The sequence below is a fragment of the Lepisosteus oculatus genome, chromosome 3 (assembly GCF_040954835.1).
Source record: "Lepisosteus oculatus isolate fLepOcu1 chromosome 3, fLepOcu1.hap2, whole genome shotgun sequence".
NCBI lineage: Eukaryota > Metazoa > Chordata > Actinopteri > Semionotiformes > Lepisosteidae > Lepisosteus > Lepisosteus oculatus.
The window spans coordinates 31,028,684-31,052,325 of NC_090698.1; positions in this window are offsets into that span (position 1 = coordinate 31,028,684).

Consider the following 23,642-nt stretch of genomic DNA (forward strand, 5'->3'; position numbering starts at 1 on the left):
AGGGTTCCTTTCGCCGTAGTCGGGAGCCTAGCCTTTAACTAGTAAGTACTGTACTTACTGGGTTTTTGAGGGGGGGGAGGTGTCTTTCGCTGGAAATCTCGCCTCCTACTTTGAAAATACCCGTGAAACCGGTTCAATTCGTCACAGCCAGCACTCCTGCAGAGAGGGGGGTTGTACTTGCAGTGTATACAGTACACGCGTTATGCTCTTCGTTAATGTCTAAGCCGGAACACATCATTATATCTCATTTTGTATTTCTTAAAAAAAAATCGTTTTCCCAGCCTAACAGTATTGTTTTTAACCTGTAAAGCGCTTTGAGGAGCCACCTTTAAAGGCGCCATATTCAATAAAGTTCATTATTATTACTATTGTAAATTTGCTGGACAGAGAGGTGAACATTATTACACAGAAGACAAAGATAGCGATTTACGTTGCATTGTGTATCGTGCTGCTTTAATACAGTTTTAAATAATTGAAAGTCTAAACAGTATCAGCTTTATTTATGGGTTTTAAATAAAGGTGATTTAAATGCGATTTAAATCAATATAAATGTTTATATTGTAACGCATAGGTGACTATTCATTGTTATTAAAATAAAAGGTGCCAGGGCACCTCACCGTGTCAGGCCACCACTGCGTCACACATATTTCAGCGCCATATATTTCATGGATATTATGGAATATAATGGATGGATATCTTAGTTATCTTTCTAGTTCACAGGTTTGCATGTATAATTTAATTTTGAAAGCCACTGAGACATCAGGTACTACTGTTGTATTTATGAAAAAGAAACAAAACAAAAAACATACTAACAACTGTGCCATCCTACTCCTTAGTTAATACATTTTATTATTCATAAACAGTTAACATTGTTAGCAAAATATTTTGAATTATATTTAACCCTATTTTGTCTTTAGTTTTGTATTTAACTTATTATATGATAGTCAGACTTAATGTATATTTGAACAATGAAAATATATTTTTACAAGATTTTACATTAAGCACTTAAAATTAATATGGTTAATAATAGTAAACTGTAACATGCTGTAACAAGATCGGTTAAACTGCGAAGAAAATGCTTTCAGAGAAAATGTTTCAGGTGTGAAGAACATAGATCTCCAATGCAATTTCAACCAAACCTGTTCCCACACACCCTGCCCCCACTACCATTAGAATATACACAAACATTTTAGCGTTTCATTCTGAGCAGAAGACCCTCACATCTGAAGAGTGCTAGCTGTGATGAATTAAACCGGTTTTACAGGTTTCAATCACAGACCATGTGACATGGGACTCAGTAAACTAAAACACAGCACCACTGGATTTGATAATACCTAACCAAAATCCGCAATATGGAAACAGAACCTGTGTAATTGTTGATAGATGATGTACTCGTAACATTTTTTCAAGACGAACTACAACATTTAAAAAATGACTTGTATGTACTTGATATGTCTAATCAATCCACGGGTTCCAGCACAAAACGAAACTAAAACGCATACCGTTTCGCGCTTCTTATTAGTTGCTCAAAAGTAATTTGACCGTATGAAATGCATAATATAAACCTAGAAACATATACGTGAGCAGTACTTAAGCACTGTAATATCGGTGTTCAGACATACCTCTCAAATACTGTAAATCAAGTTAAAAATATCTCAAGACCAATTCTGGTCGTAATGAAACCATGTTTCGTGTATGTTTTCTTTTTCATCTTGAAATAATTCATTTCTAAATACCTTTTTCACTGTAAACATCTTGCAGCAACTTTGCGACAAAATATACACTCTGACAGTTCATCCTGCTACCAACATTAAATAAAACAAATCTTAAGATTTCTATATTTATGTCTTTATTTAGTGGTTTCATTAGTGACAAAGGCTAAACTTTCTTGGAAAAATGTATTTTATGTGTTGCTGAAAAAACTGACTTGCTTTAACAAAATATGTTTACAAATCCTTTCACCTGGCATTTTCATAGTTAGAAATTATGGAACGCTCTGTTAAAAGCAAGGGAGTTTTTATGTCCGTTGCAGTTCTTTTGCAACATGAATAGAATTATATCGTTATTAATTTCTTGAGATACGCGATTCCATATTATATTCCCTTTTAATCAAATTCTAAAAGTATGCTTGTTGACTCCAGTATCACGTTAGTTAAAGACTTCGAAGCTTACAATGTTTAGGGAGAAATGGAATACTGGTGTGTATTTTTTTCTTTAAAGTACCGAGACCAGCCATATACTGTATGTTTATGTTAAGATTTCCCTTCAGTGGTAAAATTAGATATGAATATTCAATACTTAAACGGGCACAGTTAAGACATTAAATATACATATACATATTGTATACAGTACAGTTTGCATACGGTAATATGTTTATGTTACGCGATTAAAAAAAAAAAAAATAAAACTGAAAGGTCCAGCACCAGCTGGATTCGAACACACAACCTGCCAGTTGGTAGTCACGCACCTAGACCAGTAGGCTACAAGACAGCTTGCATGATCAGGCAGGCGAAACAGCCCTAGACAGCCCTGCCGCAGTACACGGATATAATCATACCGTTATTTAATTCTTGAGATACACGATTCCATATTATATTCCCTTTTAATCAAATTCTAAAAGTATGCTTGTTGACTCCGGTATCACGTTAGTTAAAGACTTCGAAGCTTACAATGTTTAGGGAGAAATGGAATACTGGTGTGTATTTTTTTCTTTTCATGATAGGTGTCGCATTTTAAATCATTTTCGTAGTTAGAAATTATGAAACGCCCTGTTAAAAGCAAGGAAGTTTTTTATGCCCGTTGAAGTTAAACAAAATGCCTGACAAAGTATGGCTTGGAAAGATTCCAAGTGCTTGTACAAATGTGCTAAAGAAATTATACTTTGAGTATACAGCTTGTCCAAAGTCATCCATTATTAATACTATTAGTAATATCTTCAGTAAAGGCTTTGATGCATAAATATTTCTGATAAAGGTAGGTTGTGTACTTTTGTCCAACTGAGCAATCTTGTTTTCATAAAATATACCAACATTTTAATGACTGATCATTAACATGCTGTAATACACAGTTCACAATTAAAGGCTCAAATGCTGTACATGAGAGGTTAAGCTCCCCCTGGCAGTTTTACAAGGCGACGCCGGATAGTTAGTCACATGACAAACGTGAACCACGTGATACCCCGGTGGGCGTGTCGCAGTATACTTCACCCATTTTGAATGGCTGCATCTGTAAGCTACTCATAAGTAAATACATTACTCAAATGAATTAAATTGATATCAACTCTTATTGAGATACAATTGAATTTTCGATCGGCAATGTAGAATATTGGGTTACTTATCCAGATATGAATTTGTATTTCCTGGGTCATAGACACAAAGAACCAGCTGGCAGCCAATCAGCATTTTCACGGTGTCCTCTGGCTCAGGGCCAACCAGTCCTAGTGTTGATCGAGGTTAGAGATGAGTAACAAAGATCTCTGACATCTAGGTCTGCAATCCAGATGTTCCCAAGAATCTCACAGACAGATAGTCACCAGGAATGGCCATTGATCATGATAGCCAGGCATGGCTGGGTGCATCCCTGTTTGGGAGCTGCCCCTTATCGGAGAGAAAACACCTTAAATCAGAAACTACATGGATAGCTTCTCTGTGGCTGCACCACAGAGATGAGGAAGAGAAATGGAGCCTTATTTAGGAAAGCACAGAAACACTTAATTCTGTCTTTATAATAAATATTGCTGCTACACACATTAAGCTTTCACTGCTCCACCTTTTACAAAAGTAGTGCAGTCACACAACTCAGTATTTTTAAAAAAGCATGGTAAAACACAGCGCCTGAACTGCAATGCACTACATTATCCCCTGCACATTCTGAATGGCTGGGTCTGTATGTTGTTCCTCAACTAGCTTAATCTGAGAAGATACAGTGCCTTGCGAAAGTATTCGGCCCCCTTGAACTTTTCAACCTTTTGCCACATTTCAGGCTTCAAACATAAAGATATAAATTTTTTATTTTATGTGAAGAATCACCAACAAGCGGGACACAATTGTGAAGTGGAACGAAATCTATTGGATTTTTGAAACTTTTTTAACTAATAAAAAAATGAAAAGTGGGGCGTGCAAAATTATTCGGCCCCCTTGCGTTAATACTTTGTATAGCCACCTTTTGCTGCGATTACAGCTGCAAGTCGCTTGGGGTATGTCTCTATCAGTTTTGCACATCGAGAGACTGAAATTCTTGCCCATTCTTCCTTGCAAAACAGCTCGAGCTCAGTGAGGTTGGATGGAGAGCGTTTGTGAACAGCAGTTTTCAGCTCTTTCCACAGATTCTCGATTGGATTCAGGTCTGGACTTTGACTTGGCCATTCAAACACCTGGATACGTTTATTTGTGAACCATTCCTTTCTAGATTTTGCTGTATGTTTGGGATCATTGTCTTGTTGGAAGATAAATCTCCGTCCCAGTTTCAGGTCTTTTGCAGACTCCAACAGGTTTTCATCCAGAATGGTCCTGTATTTGGCTGCATCCATCTTCCCCTCAATTTTAACCATCTTCCCTGTCCCTGCTGAAGAAAAGCAGGCCCAAACCATGATGCTGCCACCACCATGTTTGACAGTGGGGATGGTGTGTTGAGGGTGATGAGCTGTGTTGCTTTTACGCCAAACATATCGTTTTGCATTGTGGCCAAAAAGTTCGATTTTGGTTTCATCTGACCAGAGCACCTTCTTCCACATGTTTGGGGTGTCTCCCAGGTGGCTTGTGGCAAACTTTAGACGAGACTTTTTATGGATATCTTTGAGAAATGGCTTTCTTCTTGCCACTCTTCCATAAAGGCCAGATTTGTGCAGTGTAAGACTGATTGTTGTCCTATGGACAGACTCTCCCACCTCAGCTGTAGTTCTCTGCAGTTCATCCAGAGTGATCATGGGCCTCTTGGCTGCATCTCTGATCAGTCTTCTCCTTGTCTGAGCTGAAAGTTTAGAGGGACGGCCAGGTCTTGGTAGATTTGCAGTGGTCTGATACTCCTTCCATTTCAAGATGATCGCTTGCACAGTGCTCCTTGGGATGTTTGAAGCTTGGGAAATCTTTTTGTATCCAAATCCGGCTTTAAACTTCTCCACAACAGTATTATGGACCTGCCTGGTGTGTTCCTTGGTCTTCATGATGCTCTCTGCGCTTTCAACAGAACCTTGAGACTATCACAGAGCAGGTGCATTTATACAGAGACTTGATTATACACAGGTGGATTCTATTTATCACCATCAGTCATTTAGGACAACATTGGATCATTCAGAGATCCTCGCTGAACTTCTGGAGTGAGTTTGCTGCACTGAAAGTAAAGGGGCCGAATAATTTTGCACGCCCCACTTTTCATTTTTTTATTAGTTAAAAAAGTTTCAAAAATCCAATAGATTTCGTTCCACTTCACAATTGTGTCCCACTTGTTGGTGATTCTTCACATAAAATAAAAAATTTATATCTTTATGTTTGAAGCCTGAAATGTGGCAAAAGGTTGAAAAGTTCAAGGGGGCCGAATACTTTCGCAAGGCACTGTAGGTTCTTCCCCTGATTTAGACAGTTTAATTAAACAAGTTATTCCTGCACTAGATAATGAAGTTGTCACGAGAAGCACCTGGTCCCGTTAAGGTTTTAATCTCTGTTCACGTTCCCCTTCCGCCGGTTCTGACCCGGTTCATGTTTTTTAATCCCTTGTCGGATGGATCACCTGGCAATGGACTTATTTTTCTGTTTTTGGATTACCCTCTGGATTACTTTTGGATTATTTGCCCCGGACTCACTCCCCTGGACACCTGCGCACTTTGGACATGCCCTCCCTGTTTTCATCCCCGTATTCCTGCATGATCTTTTTCCTAGTGTTTCCTCACTTTTCCCTGGATCGTGTCGTCTGCATAGGGCCATAAAGAACTGTTAGTTACAGAAGTATTCACTCTGATACTCTTACTGTCATTGCACATTAGGTACTGTGACAGAGGAGTCTGTCACAGGGTACAGATAGCACCTAAAATACAACATTCATACACCTTCCATTGAGAGTTTCTTGTTGGTTGTTGGTGGCAAGATAGTTAGATAGCAGACTTACCTTTATTTGGATAATTAGTTTTGTTTTCTGGTGTGGGGGACTGGGAGCAATGTAAAAAGACTGCATTTGTTTGCTTGGGTGCTTTTGCGATGGAGCCAGTTTGGAAAAAACGGATCTACGTTGGCCTTGCTCAGGCCAATGTGTGACAGGCACATTGGGCAAATCATGGAATGTTTACTTTGCTTTTTACTTTTCTGCATATTCTTGCTCTAACTCTTTTGTATATATTATCCTTTTTGGCCAGAGATGTCTCTTTACAACAGTTCCTGATATGGCTGCCATCTGTTTGCCATTTCCCTTTCACTTTGTCTTTCTCAGACCATCTGTCTCTCTGCAGCTATTCAAATACAGGTTGTTCTTTCTATTCATCCATTATGTTTCCTAGACTCCTGCTTCCTTACTATACTGAGAAAGTACTCCCATAGGTCCACTGAGCCATTCCTGTTTTTTGGCAGCACACTTTTACACTACTTGACCTGGTAAATGTGCAACAAACAGAACCCACCAGTCATTGACCTGTGCCATATCTCAGCATAGACTGTTAGCCAGCCAACTTTTTTTAGCATGAACACCTAGCAGGAAATTTAATTTTCTGTCTTTCCAAGCCAGATGCTAGATGTAGACTGACTCTTTCCCCATCTAAGCTTAACCAAGCTCAACTATCCTATGCAAAGCACAGTTTGTAACGTAATATTATTACCAAATAATTTATTCCAAAACATTAAGCCTAGTTATAACTAACATTTGGTGTTTTTTTCCTTAGACTGTACACATTTAATTACAAATCCAAGAATTGTTTTCTTTTTATTGCTTCCTTACACTGTTTAGATGAAGGATTGAGTCAACATAAAACAGTCATACTGTACTGTACAGTGAGGTGTGTGTGACATTACTTTCCTGATGGACAATTAATCTTTTTTACCCAGTTTCCAGTTTCAGAAGATGTTTTGTTCTTGGAAGGTGTGGTACTGCTCCTTCTTATAATTAGTTATGAAAAATATTTTGAGTGTATTAAATTATGTTTTGTAGAGCTTAGCCAAAGAGCCATTATCATTAACTATTGCTAAATGGATTTCTTAATGACATACTTAACAATCCAATCTGGGTTTTTATTTGCTGTGGTCAAATCTAACTGCCAAAATATAAATTATGTTCCAAAATTAATATCGTTTATGGCCTTCACACGCGTTACAGTATGCTCCTATTCTTTTTATGCTCAGCTACTAAGATTTCCCTTCAGTGGTAAATTCCATATAAATATTCAATACTTAAACGGGCACAGTAAAGACATTAAATATACATATACATACTGTATACAGTACAGTTTGCATACAGTAATATGTTTATGTTCCTAAATTAATATCGTTTATGACCTTTATGACATTCGTTATGCTCTTCTGCGTTTTATGCATAGCTACTAAAATTTCCCTTTAGTGGTAAAATTCCATATAAATATTCAATAATAAGCAGAATAAAATGTGCACAGTAAAGAGATTAATTATTAAATCTTTTCACTAACGACCAATACACCACATTATCTTCCGTGTTGCGTTAACATTGGAATGTTTTTTACAAGTGTCAAAAGAAGTGAAACACAACCCGTCTCCTCTATAACTTTTCAGTTTACAGAGAAATTCCGCCAGAGCCTCACAGCATTGTCCAATAATACTCTTCTTGTGTCTAATTTTTAGTTAAGCAGGATTTGAGCTACAGACCATAACAGACCAAAAAACAGAATCCACCTGCGATTCGGGTGTTTACTTTTTACTGTGTGATAAATTTTAAAGACTACTTCTTAGCGTAGATAAGAAAGCGTAGATAAAAAAGCTTGTATTCTCATGTATCTGATACAAGTATCTTTTAATACACTCTTTGTTGTTCTCTTGAGGATCTTTGTGATATTTTGAGCTCTGGTTGAATGATATGTGTTGCAGTTTAAATAAATTTCGTATTGGAAATTATGAAATGCTCTGTTAAAAGCAAGGGAGTTTTTTATTTCCGTTATATTAAAGAAAATGCCTGACAAAGTAGGGATTAGACAGTGTCCAAGTGCTTGTAAAAATGTGCTAAAGAAATGAACAAAAAAAGTCATTTATTGCTTTATCATATTGGCTAGCTAATGTCCTGTCCTCGTTAGTCAGATCAACGAAATGCTGTGGTGTTTGTCAATGAAAAAAATAAAAGTATTTTTGTTTAAAATGATGGTTAGAAAGAATGTGGACCAGTGTAATACTTTGAGTTTACAGCTTGTCCAAAGTCATTCATTATTAATACTATTAGTAAAATCTTCGATAAAGGCTTTGATGCATAAAATATTTCTGCATAATTAAAATATTTATGATAAAGGTAGGTTGTGTACTTTTGCGCAACTGAGCAATCTTGCTTTCATAAACTATACCAACTTGGTATACTGATAATGACTTGACTGATGATTAACATGCTGTAATACACAGTTTAAATTTAAAAGCTCAAATGCTGTACATGAGAGGTTAAGCTTTATTGGCTCCTCCTGGCGATTTTACAAGGTGATTTCTGGTATGACATCAAATGATGCGTTACACCGCGTGATACTGCATGAAACACTGTTTTGATGCGACACGCCCACCGCGTGTACCATGAAATACCCCACGCATTTTGAATGGCTGCATCTGTAGAAAAATAAAAAATAAATAACAGCACACGATACAAAGTACACTTTGTAGTGCAATTAGTACACACTTCCAGTCACAGATTTAGTAACGCAAAGTAGCTACTAGAGTTCTGTTAAAATTTAAGTTGATAATTCTTAAAAAACAAAGTGCATTCTAAAGTTTAATTTTTTTATAGTTATACTATTTTGAATAAAATACAAGATAACTCATAAAACCTTTTTATTAAAAGTTATAACTCCAAATGTACTTACACATAGCATGCTGCCCCTCAAATGAAAGTTCTTTATTTTTAAAATCTATTTGTGTTAATAATATTTTAATTTAAGAGCTGTTTTAATATCCCATTCTGTCTTAAATTGCTGCAGTAAAGACAGAATCATACGGTTATCCTAAGAAAGAGGTACTGTAATCTAATAAAGTTGTGCTTCTGTAGATTTTAGGCCAGATTCTTTATGTGGAGATTGATCTTATGTAGTCTCTTTTTATGGGTAAAAACATGTGCCTGTTCTTGTAACACATTGACAGCCATCTTAAAATGGATAATCAGGCCCAAATACATGTTAGCAATAGTGTGTTGCAGAGTATGGTTTAGTAGGAAGTTACATTTTTTCTTTCCTGAGATTTAGCTTGGAAAATTGTCAGTTTTGTCATTTTGATATTTAAAGCCAGGGCTAAGTCTGATAAAATTGCTTCAGCAATGACAATTTCAGCTTGAGGGTGCAGTATCTGGGTGACAGCAGGACAGGTCATCTGCATACAGCTAAAAGTTAATTTTTGTGTCAGCTAGAGTAAGACCTGAAACTACAGACTTCTCCAACATTGTGGCTAACTCATTATTATAGATGTTAAACAGTAATTGACTCCACGATTTTATGTGAAGTATTAAGTTTTTTGTCATTCTTCTCTGCATGTATTATTCTATACATCAGTTATATGGGGTCATGGTCTCTATACTACTTTGGGGGAGTTTAAATAAAATATTTAATGCTAAATTTAATCAAACTCGTTCTTAAAATATCTTGAAAATGGTGTTTGATGAGAGTGCGTCAGTATCCTTTCATATTTCCTTTGCTTAATAGGGCAGTTTTGTCAGTTTATGTAGTCTGGAAATATCACCAGAAGTTCAGTCATTTGGAAAAAGGCAATTTGATTCCATAATGACAATATTCGGGCATTGATATTAAATCAAACCTTCCCCAAATTACAAGTATCACAGACGCCCGTTAACTTTTAGGATAATATTTTCAAACGTTTGAATATGAATGCTAACAATCCTTGATTCCAGATTTCAGGGAAATGTCAAGAGTACAGGACTAACTGACGGTTTTATACAGAACTTCTTATAATTTAGGGCTGCTGTGGTTAACCACAACACTTATCTTATTGTCAAGGATTGTTTTGTTCTGACTTCGAGGACTTGATGTTAAACTTGCAAAGTTAAAGGAAGTCTCGGGAGTGATTCCAAAATCTTCACAAAATTAGTTTTTATTGAATTAAAATTGTTCCAGACTTTGTGAAATTAGTTCTGATTGATTAACTCCTCAATCGCTTTAGCAGTCAGAATATTTTAAACATTAAGGCATATAGTGAAAGTCACATCTACTTGTCTGTGTGTGTTGATACTGAGTGTTTTGGAATGTCTAGCAACATTTTTTTTAGTGTTGATTTCTTGTATAGTACAGTGCTGGTGCTTAATCTGTTAAACAGATGTGATAAATGTCTATCTTACAGGTCTATGTCAATGTTCTTTTTATACATGATCCAGCACTTGTTTATCAACAAGGTTAGTGCCATCACAGTGAAAATGTTTACTGAGGTAGTGATTTAATTCTGATTGTGTTAATGGCATAGTACATATATGTACATATAGTCCGTTTTCAACATATAGTTGGGACCTGTCCAAAGAGTCGCCAGAAAACACCAGGTTTCGAATCCCGATCACTGCTTAGGGACAATCTTTATTCAATTAAGAATTTAAGTTGTATAGTCTTTAGACTTTTAAATTTAAACTGTTTATTACAGCATGTTAACCATTATACATTAAAAAGTTGGTATATTTTATGAAAGCAAGATTGCTCAGTTGGACAAAAGTACCACCTTTATCATAAATATTTTAATTATGCAGAATTATTTTATGCATCAAAGTCTTTACCGAAGATTTTACTAATAATATTAATAATGAATGACCTTGGACAAGCTGTAAACTCAAAGTATTACCCTGGTCCACATTCTTTGTAACTGTCTTTGGAAAACGAAAATACTTTATTTTTTCATTGACAAAAAGTAACACCACAGCATTTCATTGATCCGATCACGCATTCATTTCCAATCGTACAAAGTAAGTCTTGAGACTCTCCGATTCACCATGCTTTTCACATACTCATAAAGGATATTCATTTAGGAACATAAACATATTACTGTATGTAAAATTAATTTAGGAACATAAACATATTACTGTATATAAACTGTACTGTATATGGCTGGTCTTGGTATTTAAAAGAAAAAATACACACCAGTATTCCATTTCTCCCTAAACATTTTAAGCATCAAAGTCTTACAGTACATGTTATTTTGAAACGTTTTTACTTGCTCCTTCTGACCATATTACTGTACGTTTACATACTTTGTGAAAAATTGATTGTTTTAACCTTTTCTGCAAATACGCTTGTTATTGGATTGAACAAAAGCATAGTTTAGAATGTACACAAGCTGTTATTATTACTTTATAATATATGAACAGTTTTCTATAAAAGTAGTATGGAGGCTAACATTTACCTTTGTGTTTGCATATGTTCTTCACTTTTCCTAGAAGACAACACCCAATATGAAATCTATAAATATTTTCCTTACAAATGCATGATGCAATTTTTTTCATTTGTTTAATTAACCACAATTTAAGGCAAGTTTGATTGGAATCTACAATGCAGGACTTCAATAATATACTGCTTTAATGCTTTGTGTTATAAAATATTAACAACCCTTCAGAAACAGCACATAAGTTATGTTGTTCAACCCTTTTCACTTTTCATAAATTACAGATGTTTAATGTTGTAAGTGGAAATGTATACAGATGCAGCCATTCAAAGTGCGCGGTACAGACATGTACCGGAGGTAATTGGTTACGGTGACGCCCATTGTGATGTACGATGACGCGTGGTACCGCGGTACGTGATTGGTTGACTGACAGGGGCACTCGTGGTCCGTTGGTCTGTCGTAGAAAGATTTACAGTAAACGTCTTTACTGTGCCCGTTGTAGTATTGAATATTTATATGGAATTTTACCACTGAAGGGAAATCTTAGTAGCTGAGCAGAAAAAGAATAGGAGCATACTGTAACGCGTGTGAAGGCCATAAACGATATTCATTTTGGAACATAAACATACAGTATATGGCTGGTCTCGGTACTTTAAAGAAAAAATACACACCAGTATTTCATTTCTCCATAAACATTTTAAACATAGAAGTTTTTAACTATCGAGATACCAGAGTCAACAAGCATACTTTTAGAATTTGATTAATAGGGAATATAATATGGATTCACGTATCTAAATAAATGAATAACGGTATAACTATATTTCTATATTGATATGTGTATTGCTCTTTCAGTGCATGTCACATGACTTGCCTTGGTGACGTGGCAGCTTAAGTGACTGATTTATAAGTGTTCAAATCCAGCAATCGCTAGGAGTTTTCTTTTAACAAATAAACATTTCTTTGAAAAACTAAAATAGCAAATATTTTGGACACTACAGTATATTGACATTTTTTATATTTCTAAATATCACAACATGTTCGTACTGTATTTACACAGCGGTACCGCAGGTTGTAGTGCGTAAATCCACATGAGCCCAAAAGCCCTACATTAATGTTGTGCCTGGTGCTGTGCGGTTTTCATCTCTCTCTGCTGGAGTGCTGGCTGTGCCGAATTAAACCGGTTTCACAGGTATTTTCAAAGTAGAATAGGACGAGTCTTTCAGTGAAAGACACTCCACCTTCCCACACGGACACATGTTTTCTTAGAAAACAGATTCACAGCGCAAAGTGTGTAAAAAAAATGGTTTGAACACCATGGGGACTGTTTTTAATAAGCTTTCTAATAATAGTTTTATGTACAGGCTGTGAAAAGTTTCACAAGTAGAGGTCTTTAAAATTAGGATGGGCAAACGATTTTTCTTCTTTGTGATCAGCTTAGAATCTGTCTACGCTGTAAGGTTTTTACTTCTTAATTAAACATTTAAAATGCACAAATTTCATAAAAACAACACACATTTCAAATAGAAAAAATCATATTCTGTTGTCTTCCTGGTACAGATGCAGCCATTCAAAATGCATGGTACAAACCCGCGGTACGGTAAACTACCCACAAGCCACTGCAGCGCACCGTGGTAAGTGATTGGCTGGCCAAAATGACCGACAGGGGCCCTCGTGGTGCATTGGTTGGTAGTGAAAAGATTTAATTATTTAATCTCTTTACTGTGAACATTTTAATCCGCTTAGTATTGAATATTTATATGGAATTTTACCACTAAAGGGAAATTTTAGTAGCAGAGCATAAAAAGAAGGGGAGCATAACGCATCTGAAGGTCATAAACGATATTCATTTAGGAACATAAACATTACTGTATGTACGTAAACTGTACTGTGTATGGCTGGTCTTGGTAGTTTAAAGAAAAAATACACACCAGTCTTCCTTTTCTCCCTAAACATTTTAAGCATTAAAGTTTTATGAAACGGTACCCAAATATACGATTGCTGTATAAAATGAATTTTAATTAAAAAAAAATATTTAACACGAAAATTAAGCTGTTTACATCTTCTGCCTGAGAACAGTCACCCGTTGGTACCCAACGCTGAAACACAGCCACTAACTAGCAAAGAGAGGACATTAGCTAGACAAATGATAAAGAAATAAATAATTATTTTGTTTATTTCTTTTGCACATTTATTTGAAAATTTCCATCGATTGTACAAGTACTTGAAAACTGTCCAATCCCTAGTTCATCGGGCATTTTCTTTTATGCTGTGAGCATTCTCCCAGTCTGGCGCCGGTCTGTGTCTTCTAGGATATAATGCCAGCGATTTTTTGTTAAATTTGGGTTTCCAATAACGCCACACTAAACTCTTGTTTTTATATCCACTATAGCAGACAATCTCCTTTGCTTTTAACCGGACGTTTAATAATTTCCTGAAATGAAAATGATTTACGTTATTTCCCTCACGGGATCAATACAAGTATTTATCATCTATCTACATAAACTATCGGACAGAATTCTTGGGTCTCCCTATACCAGAGATTATGGTAGGGCTTCAGAATGATGATTGGCTGACACCATCTGACACCCCTCTGATTGGAGAAAAAAGACGTGCTGGTTTGCTATACATACTGTACCAGGAAGAGGATTTCTTTCTATTCAAAATGTGTATTTTAAAAGTTTAATTAAGAAGTAAAAACCTTACACCGTACACAGATTTCTTAAATGATCAGGAGGAAGAAAAATCACCCATGTTTCGTGCATAAAAAGTAGTTATTAACTATCAACTTATTTTTATTTAGATTAAGAGTTCCCGTCACCCTCATTCCCATTTAAATTACAAACCCGTGTTAAATTAAATGTCTTTTAACGTAAATCGTTATCTTTGTCTTATGTATAATAATGTTCACCACTCTGTCCAGCAAATTAATAATAAACTTTATTTTATATAGCGTTTTAAATGAATAAGTAATTAGATTGCTCATAAACCTAATCACTTATTCTACATAAACACAGCGTAATTGCTCTCTGAAAATGCTTTTTCTTTTTATTTAGGCTCAGATTTCAACTATAGATCGTATTAATAATAACCATAATAACGACCAACCAACAAAAACAACCATATAAACATTAATACCAACCAAAAACATAGATAACAACCACAATACAAAATCAAATATATCAAACCATTAAACTCTCTCAAATTCCTCAAATTACCGCCCCTTATGCAAAACCAAACCCTCCTCCCATCCCAGTTTACCCTCATTATCATGAACAAAATCCACCTCAATTTTCAACATAAAGCATTACACAAAATCAATACCTCAACACTCCATACTCAGCAACGATAATTCACAAACAGCCAGAACATGTAACTCCACATTCCCAAATAGACCCAGTTTCCATATCCCCGCCCCTTATGCAAAACCAACATCCCTCCCCTGTTCTCTCTCTCCGCTGGCGTTTGTAAGTGTTTTTATTTTAAAATAAATTTTAGAAAAGCCATGTATTTAAAAAATCTTAAGATTTCTATATTTATGTCTTTATTTAGTGGTTTCATTAGTGACAAAGGCTAAACTTTCTTGGAAAAATGTCTTTTATGTAAACCATGTTTGCTATTAATTCATTTAGGGCTAGAATATGTTCTTTGTCTTCCAATGAAAGAAGGGTTCCTTTCGCCGTAGTCGGGTTGACATTAGAAGCTTGCCACGCCTGGACTGTTACACCAACACATTAGCATGTTAAAGCGATTTCATTGAGGAGCCTAGGTTTCTTAATTAGTAAGTACTGTACGTACTGGGTTTTTGAGGGGGGGAGGTGTCTTTTGCTGGAAATCTTGCCCCCATCTACTTTGAAAATACTTGTGAAACCAGTTTAATTCGTCACAGCCAGCACTCCTGCAGAGAGGGGGGTTGTACTTGCAGTGTATCGGTATACAGTAGATGGGAAAGCCAGAGCTGACCCCTACGCCGCCCACGTGTTATGCTCTTCGTTAATGTCTAAGCCAGAACACATCATTATATCTCATTTTGTATTTCTTAAAAAAAAATTGTTTGCCCAGCCTAACAGTATTGTTGTTATTGTTTTTAACCTGTAAAGCGCTTTGAGGAGCCTCCTTTAAAGGCGCCATATACAATAAAGTTCATTATTATTACTATTGTTAACTTGCTGGACAGAGAGGTGAACATTATTACACAGAAGACAAAGATAGCGATTTACGTTGCATTGTGCATTGTGCTGCTGTAATAGTTTTAAATAATTAAAAGTCTAAACAGTATCAGCTTTATTTATGGGTTTTAAATAAAGGCGATTTAAACGTGATTTAAATCAATATAAATGTTTATATTGTAATGCATAGGTGACTATTCATTGTTATTAAAATGACTTAAATTCGATCATGATGTGATATTTAGAAATATACATTTGTTTGGTGCGAGTGAAGTTTTATTTAATCTCTGAGCCATACTGATTCTTATGGAAGCCAGTTTCCACAAGGGAGTAAAAAACAAACACACTATGGTATTCTCTCCGATGTATTGCAGTTAAAAACATATCTCTGATGCTGTTCCTAAATGAATATCATTTATGACCATCAGACGCTTTATGCTCCTTTTCTTTTTTCCAGTGGATTGAACAGGGAGAGGCATTTCATGATGTACTTTTCACTGATGAAACAACAGTGGCTCTGGAACAGTTTTCAACCATGTCGTTTTATAAAAAGGGGAGATATGTGAACAAGCAAAACCCAAAACAAACATGTATGCCAAACGTTTCTACGTGCTTCTTCTGACCATTTTACTGTTTACTGTTACTGACCATATTACGTTTAAGTGCCTGTGGGCATTTTTCCTGTCTGTGGGGGGGTGGGGGGTTGGACTGTGTTTCATTAGAAGGTTAGTCTGTTCTACTCTGAGAATGTAGAGGGGGTGGAAAGTGCCCGCGGTCATTTAATTAGTATTAAAATTCACACTGATTCCCTTGCGAAGATACGGACATAGGAATATTCGTGCATGGTCAAAAAATGGCATAAAAACGGCAAAGTGAAGGCTGTGAAAACGTTCACAATGTACTTTATACACAAAGCAAGTGTTCTCACAACTCTAGGAGGTTTTGTGAAAATGCTACAGGCGTGCCAAAATTGTTTTTTTTTAAATTCAAGGTAACTTTACCGCGGTTTTCATTTTCAGATTGTGAATCAAGAAAAGCATTTAATTAAACACGCGATTGCAATTTTAATCCATTATTGTATTGATTGAAACACACATTCTGTACAGATACAGTACAGTCACATTCTCCTGTCGTCCAGTGGTGTAAAACGAATTAGCAGGTGATTGAGATAACAATGCACCGCCCACTGAGTGGAATGTTCTCATTTGTTCTCAAGTGTAAAAAGAGGTGATAATTCTTAATAATTCCATGTTGCATTAACTAACCTCTTCAGTTTATTCCTCCAGACAGTACATGAATATAATTATATCGTTATTAATTTGTTTAGATACGCAATTCCATATTATATTCCCTGTTAATCAAATTCTAAAAGTATGCATTTGTTAGATAACAAGCGAATTCACAGAAAAGGTTAAAAGACTATCACTTTTCACAAAGTATATAATCCTAATATGGTCAGAAGGAGCACGTAAAAACCTTTCCCAAACAAAAACATGTAAAACTTTGATGCTTAAAATGTTTAGGGAGAAATGGAATGCGGGTGTGTATTTTTTCTTTAAACTACCAAGACCAGCAATATACAGTACAGTTTACATACAGTAATATGTTTATGTTCCTAAATTAATATTGTTTATGAGCATGTGAAAGGCATGGTGAATCGATCATATAAAGAATTACTTTATATGATTGGAAACAAATGCGTGATCGGATCAACTAAATGCTGTGGTGTTACTTTTTGTCAATGAAAAAATAAACTCTTTTCGTTTACAAAGACGGTTACAAAGAATGTGGACCAGGGTAATACTTTGAGCTTACAGCTTGTCCAAGGTCATTCATTATTAATACTATTAGTAATATCTTCGGTAAAGACTTTGATGCATAAAATATTCCTGCATAATTAAAATATTTATGATAAAGGTGGTAGGTTGTGTACTTTTGTCCAACAGAACAATCTTGCTTTTATAAAATATACCGCCTTTTTAATGTTTAATGATTAACATGCTGTAATACACTGTTTAAATTTAAAAGTCTAAAGAGTATACAATTTAAATTCTTAATTGAATAAAGATTGTCCCTCAGCAGTGATCGGGATTCGAAACTGACTTTTTCTGGTGACAGCTCAAATGCTGTACAGGAGAGGTTAACCTTTTTTAGCTCCACCTGTTTTTTTTATATAAAAGATTAAAATTATTATTATAACTTGTGTGATTGTGCTGTGCTTTTTCAGGTTAGAATCCATGAAAAGAATCTATATTTGCTGCTGGAAGAGGTGTTAGTGGGGCCAGCAGGGGGCGCTCACCCTGTGGTCCACGTGGGTCCTAATGCCCCAGTATAGTGATGGGGACACTATACTGTAAACAGGTGCCGTCCTTCGGATGAGACGTAAAACCGAGGTCCTGACTCTCTGTGGTCAGTAAAAATCCCAGGGCGTTTCTCGAAAAGAGTAGGGGTATAACCCCGATGTCCTGGACAAATTTCCCATTGGCCCTAACCAATCATGGCCTCCTAATCATCCCCATCTATGAATTGGCTTCATTACTCTGCTCTCCTCCCCACTGATAGCTGATGTGTGGTGAGCGTTCTGGCGCACTATGGCTGCCGTCGCATCATCCAGGTGGATGCTGCACATTGGTGGTGGTGGAGGGGAGACCCCATTACCTGTAAAGCGCTATATAAGTGTAAGCAATTATTAATTATTATTATTATTATTAATGCTAATATCAGCAATAAGTAATTAGGAAACTATTTTACTGTATTTTTGTAATGAAAAATATATTTCACATTTACATAATGTAGTGGCTCTAAAACAATACGTCATCATATTGCATCTACTGTATATACTGTACTGCATATTTTGCAGTTTATACCGTAGTACTGTTTGTACTACAGTTCATTGTACACTGATTATACTACAGTACAGTTCATTGTAAACTGTTTTGGCATTTTTGTGGATATGACTTCATGTGATTTGCTTGCGTCAAGTATTCAATTCATCTGGCCAATGGAAATACTAAACCACGAACATCAACACAGCATATGCATAATGTTTTTCAATGTGAAACTGCTGAACCTGTGAGTAACAGTGTACACCTAACCAAACTCCCATGTGTATGACTCATGTGAGATCATGGTTGCCTAGTGGGTGTATTGGTTTGATTATACTGAGGGTGTAAGTAGGAGTCAATAAGGATAAGGGCTCTATTTAACAAAATTACATTACCCAGCCAGACAACTTTGGGGGGGGGGGGGGTCCCTTGATCAGCATTTAAAAGTTTACCTTGGTATGCCTAGGTAAGTTTTACTGGTGGTTGGTTGGTGAGCCGTCACCGTCCGCAGAGTTTTCATGGCAAGATATGGAAGTAGATTGCCTGGCCTTTCTTCTGCGCAGATACCGCCAACACCCCCCCCATACTGCTTCTGCCAGTGTGGGTTATTAGAGAACTTTGCACCCAAGTCAGGACACGAACCCACTACCCTAAGATTATGAGTCTCATACTCTACCAACAGAGATAGTCAGGGGGCTAGGTACTGTACGTTGTTCTGTAGTTTAATGACTGTCAATGAGCAGTAAAGGAAAACACAATATAAGATCACAGTAAGAGCACAGAGAGAGAACAAGAAAGTAACCAAGAAGAAAAAGAGATGGACAAGAATACAGAGAAGAGAAGAGTTGGAACTTGAAGCTTGTGCCAGGCAAAAGCCCCTACTTCATGATCATCCAAACAAAAGCTGACTGGAGCAAAGTATTTGAACCTTGCTAGAGAGAGCATGCTATTCTGTGTTTTTAGAGAACTTGGGTTTCCAGGGTAAAACATACCTTGGTTAGAAACATCTTTCCTGCTTAGGGTGCATTTTTTAGAATAGGGAGATAGGCAGCCAATTATTTTGTGGCATCCGGGAATGCAGAGAGAGAGAGAGATTACTTGCAGCTTGTATCACATTTATTTTGAAGGCAACATATTTCTTATTTGGCATCTGTAGACATTAATTAAGAGTTTCATACTTAAAACAAGTTTGGAGGATTTTCTGGGTGAAATTTAAGAATGTAAAAAATACATAAAGCATAACTCTCAAATCCTGGCTTGGCAGGGCATGTTGTGTCTGCATGTTTTCTAGGTATTTTTATTAAGCCATTACTGACCTAATTAAGTCATAAATGGGCTGCTTTAGCTTTGTGCCATGATGCAAAGAAAACACAAGTCGTCCAATACTTGGACTGAACAGCCTTGCATTATGGAAATATTTTATTTGTACTCTACACTTCACAGTATTCACACTTACACTTACACCTGATATTTGCATCACAGAACATCAAAAAATAGTTAAATAAAGTAAAATAGTTTAGTTAAATATCTGTTACACCCATATTTATGACTTTCATGTTACATGGAGATGTGTATTAATCTTGCTGAAATATTAAAATGAGTCACAAAATAAAACTGGGATTATTTTAAATTTTATAAGACGTAAAATGCCAATTAGATTACATTTCAGCATTTTTCTTTATTTAAAGTTGTACTTGTTTGTTCCTACTGTATGTGTGTGTTTCAGCATTACTGAAATACTGCTGTTTCTCTACAAAATTCTTTTAGGAATTTCGAATCTTACATTTAGACTAAATCAAAAGCTTTTCAATCCATTACATTTCAGAGAACATATAAAGGAGATGAAGATTTCATTAAATATGTGTCCTCTAAGCACTGATAATCCTGTTATCAATATCTGCAGCAGCCAAAATAGGGATTTTGAACGTAAATCAGATTCTAAAAGTCACACTCATATTTGGACCTTTTTTCAATGTTGAATTATTATCCTCAATTAAAAGTAAACTAGTTGTGCATGCAAGTCTCAAGGCGTCTGTTCTGTGCTGTGTTAGTGGCATGGAAGTTGTTTTCCTTTTCTAAATTCTTACAAGGATGGAGGTTTGACTGAGTTATGAATTTTAGGAACATATCATGTGCTATTACAAAATCTGTAAAATGGCAACTGACCTTTTCATTTCAGATATACCTTACAGAATACAGTAAGCTATTTGTAATTTTCAAGTTTCTGAAGTACACATAATAAGAATATAAACCACCATTTCAAGGTCAGACAACAGCCATAACCTCTCTGTTTTTAATTCCTTGTATAAACTGGCTTTGTCAGCTTGTACTGAATTCTAAAGGCAATATTGTTGGCACTGTGGACAAATTGATCTTTTTTGACTACTTATAATTTTGCAGTTTACCTTTCAACCTTTCTATTATTAGAGATACCACTTCCATTTCCAACTAAAAAACAGCATATATAGCACAGCTAGACTAAATTCCCTTCATAAATTTGCATTTTTATATTACATATAACTTATTAATGTAATGTTCTTTCGTAATTACACCCACAATGGACTGCACTAAATAAATTATATATTTGCAAAAGTATAGCATATTGCTGCATGACAGTTTTATTACTGTCAAAGAAATTGGTTTCTCCTAGTTTCAGGAAAGAAGGTATGAATTGAAGCCTAATTTAAACTCATTTTAACCTGTTCATTCCGCTCACTCCTCACTCATTGCTGTGATCGTCCTAACATTTCTCTTGTGCGTTTTCTTTCTATACTGATTACTGGATTCCCGACCCTGCTCTGCCTCTGACCTCGCCTCTGCCTCTGCCTTGTGTCTTTTCGGATTTGGATACCTCGCTGCCTAAACCTCTGGATTCCCGACCCTGCTCTGCCTCCGACCTCGACTCTATCTCTGCCTAGCGTCTTTTGGTTTTGGATACCTCACTGCCTAGACCTCTGGATACCTGACCTAGCCTGGCTACCCCGACCTCGAACTTAGCCTTTAGCTCCCTGGAATTCTGACTCATTCCCTCTCAACACCACATAGGGTCCGATCACCTTTATCACTAGTCTGTACTGATTAGTGTGACAGCTACACTGTTATATTCATCTATAATGTGGCAAGTACATGCTTAATCACTAGAGCTATAATGCATTAACATCCTGCAAATTCTATGCAAATTTGGGTTTTGCTCCTCTGTAACATTATGTACATTATGTTATAATTCTTATACTCATTTATAAGATTACCCTTTTAGCTCATGGGTTATAGATTATCTAATTTTCAGATGATGTCTAAAATTACATTTACCTATCAATGTCACGATTGTAAACCCCTCCTCTTAAGGACACTCCAGCCCTTCCTTGTTTTATACTTATCTCCCACACCTGCCTCTGGTTCCAGCCCCCATGCTATATAAGCCAGACGTTCCTGCCTATTGGGGCTCAGCTTTTGAAGATGGACACCCAGAAGCCCGCCTACCAGCGAGTCCAGGAGCGACTCGACGGCATAGGCTTCATCACGGCGTCCTGACCTACTGAGTCCGGGATTAGGGAGTGTCTGGTATCATAACCCCCTTTTATTCCCCCGACCCTCCACCGGATCCCGCTCTGGCTTTTAACTGTGTTTGTCTATCAGGTTGGATTACCCGGTCTTGGACATTTGCTACACTTATGGATCTGCCTCGGACTCCCTTGGACTGTTTGCCTCGGCCACACCTCCCCTGAACACTAGCGCACCCTGTTTTCCTTCCAGCCCCCTTGCATGCCTTTTTCCCGGGATTGTGTTGTCTGCATAGGGTCCTGAAAGAACACTTCGTGACAATCAAGCTATCAATGAAAGCTGACCGTATCTCTAAGCAAAACTACAGTTTCCACAATTCATCACATAAGTTATTTGAATAAATCCATTATTTAATTTTGATTCCATGGACACAATACCAATCAGTTTTGTTCGTCCAAGAAATGAAATGTAGGCAAAGGACCCTGTAAATAAATATTGTTATTTATATATTTTATTGCAGGTTTCACTACTTGAATGTTTAAGTTGAAGTCCTCAATGAATTACAATTACTTGAAAGTGAAAAAGTATTGACAGGGTAGGTTTGAATGTTAAGAGTATTCCTACCAAGATTGTTTCTTTTACCCTTTTACTGCAGAGGTAATCCAGGTGTATTGTTACAAATGAGAGTTATAAAAATTGAGAATATCAGGAAATGATTGAGTGGATTAGTCAATAAGTGAAATAAATTATCATAACCAAACTTTTAAAGATTTCTGCCAAGAGAATACCCAAGCAGCTTGTTTAGTTAGAGGCACATGCTTTTCTTTCTTTTCTGGCACCGTTTTGGTGAAAAGAGTAATAAATCACACATTTGGTTGAAAAAAGATTTATTTACAGTGACAAAACAAACACTACACACAACATAAACATACAGTGCACAAGTTTTCCTATGCACTGTATGTTCAAAAAAGGCATCCCAGAGGCCTAATGACCTAACCATCCAAAAAAATCCCAGACTCTTATCAAGTATTCATCTCTTAATGCCAACAAGGTTCAAAAGTTAAATCTCTATCTCACTGAAAGTCCACATGCCACAAAACAAATGGGAACCTACCTAACTATTCTAAAAATGCACCCACTCAGTGGTGCGTTTTAACGAAGGGGCTCTTAACTCAGATCTCTTCACGCAAGAAATCACAATTTCGCTAAACACTACAGAATAGCAAGCACTCTTAACAAGGTTCAAATGCTTAGCTCCAGTTGGGTCTTTTTTGGTAATATTGAACAAGTCCCACTCGCCTGGCACATGCTTAAAGTTCTGTCCTCCTGTCTCCCTCTGTTTCTTGTGGTCTGTTTTTTTTTTCTTTTTTACTTGATTCTGGGCTGTACAAACAGAGTGGCCTACTTCAAAATATATTGTTTGGGCTGTCATAGAATATTTTTGCTTAGGTGACTATAATTCTCCACAATCACTGGAACAGGACACACTTGCTAAGACAAATGTTAATAACAAATTGCTGTGTGACAAATGAGTCTTTGATCAGCAATTTCACAGTTCCTAACAGTGACTATTACCTGTTCACTAAGATAGTCGGCTGTGATTGCAAGAAAATTTGAAAATTAAAGAGTTTTATTAGCTACCAGAA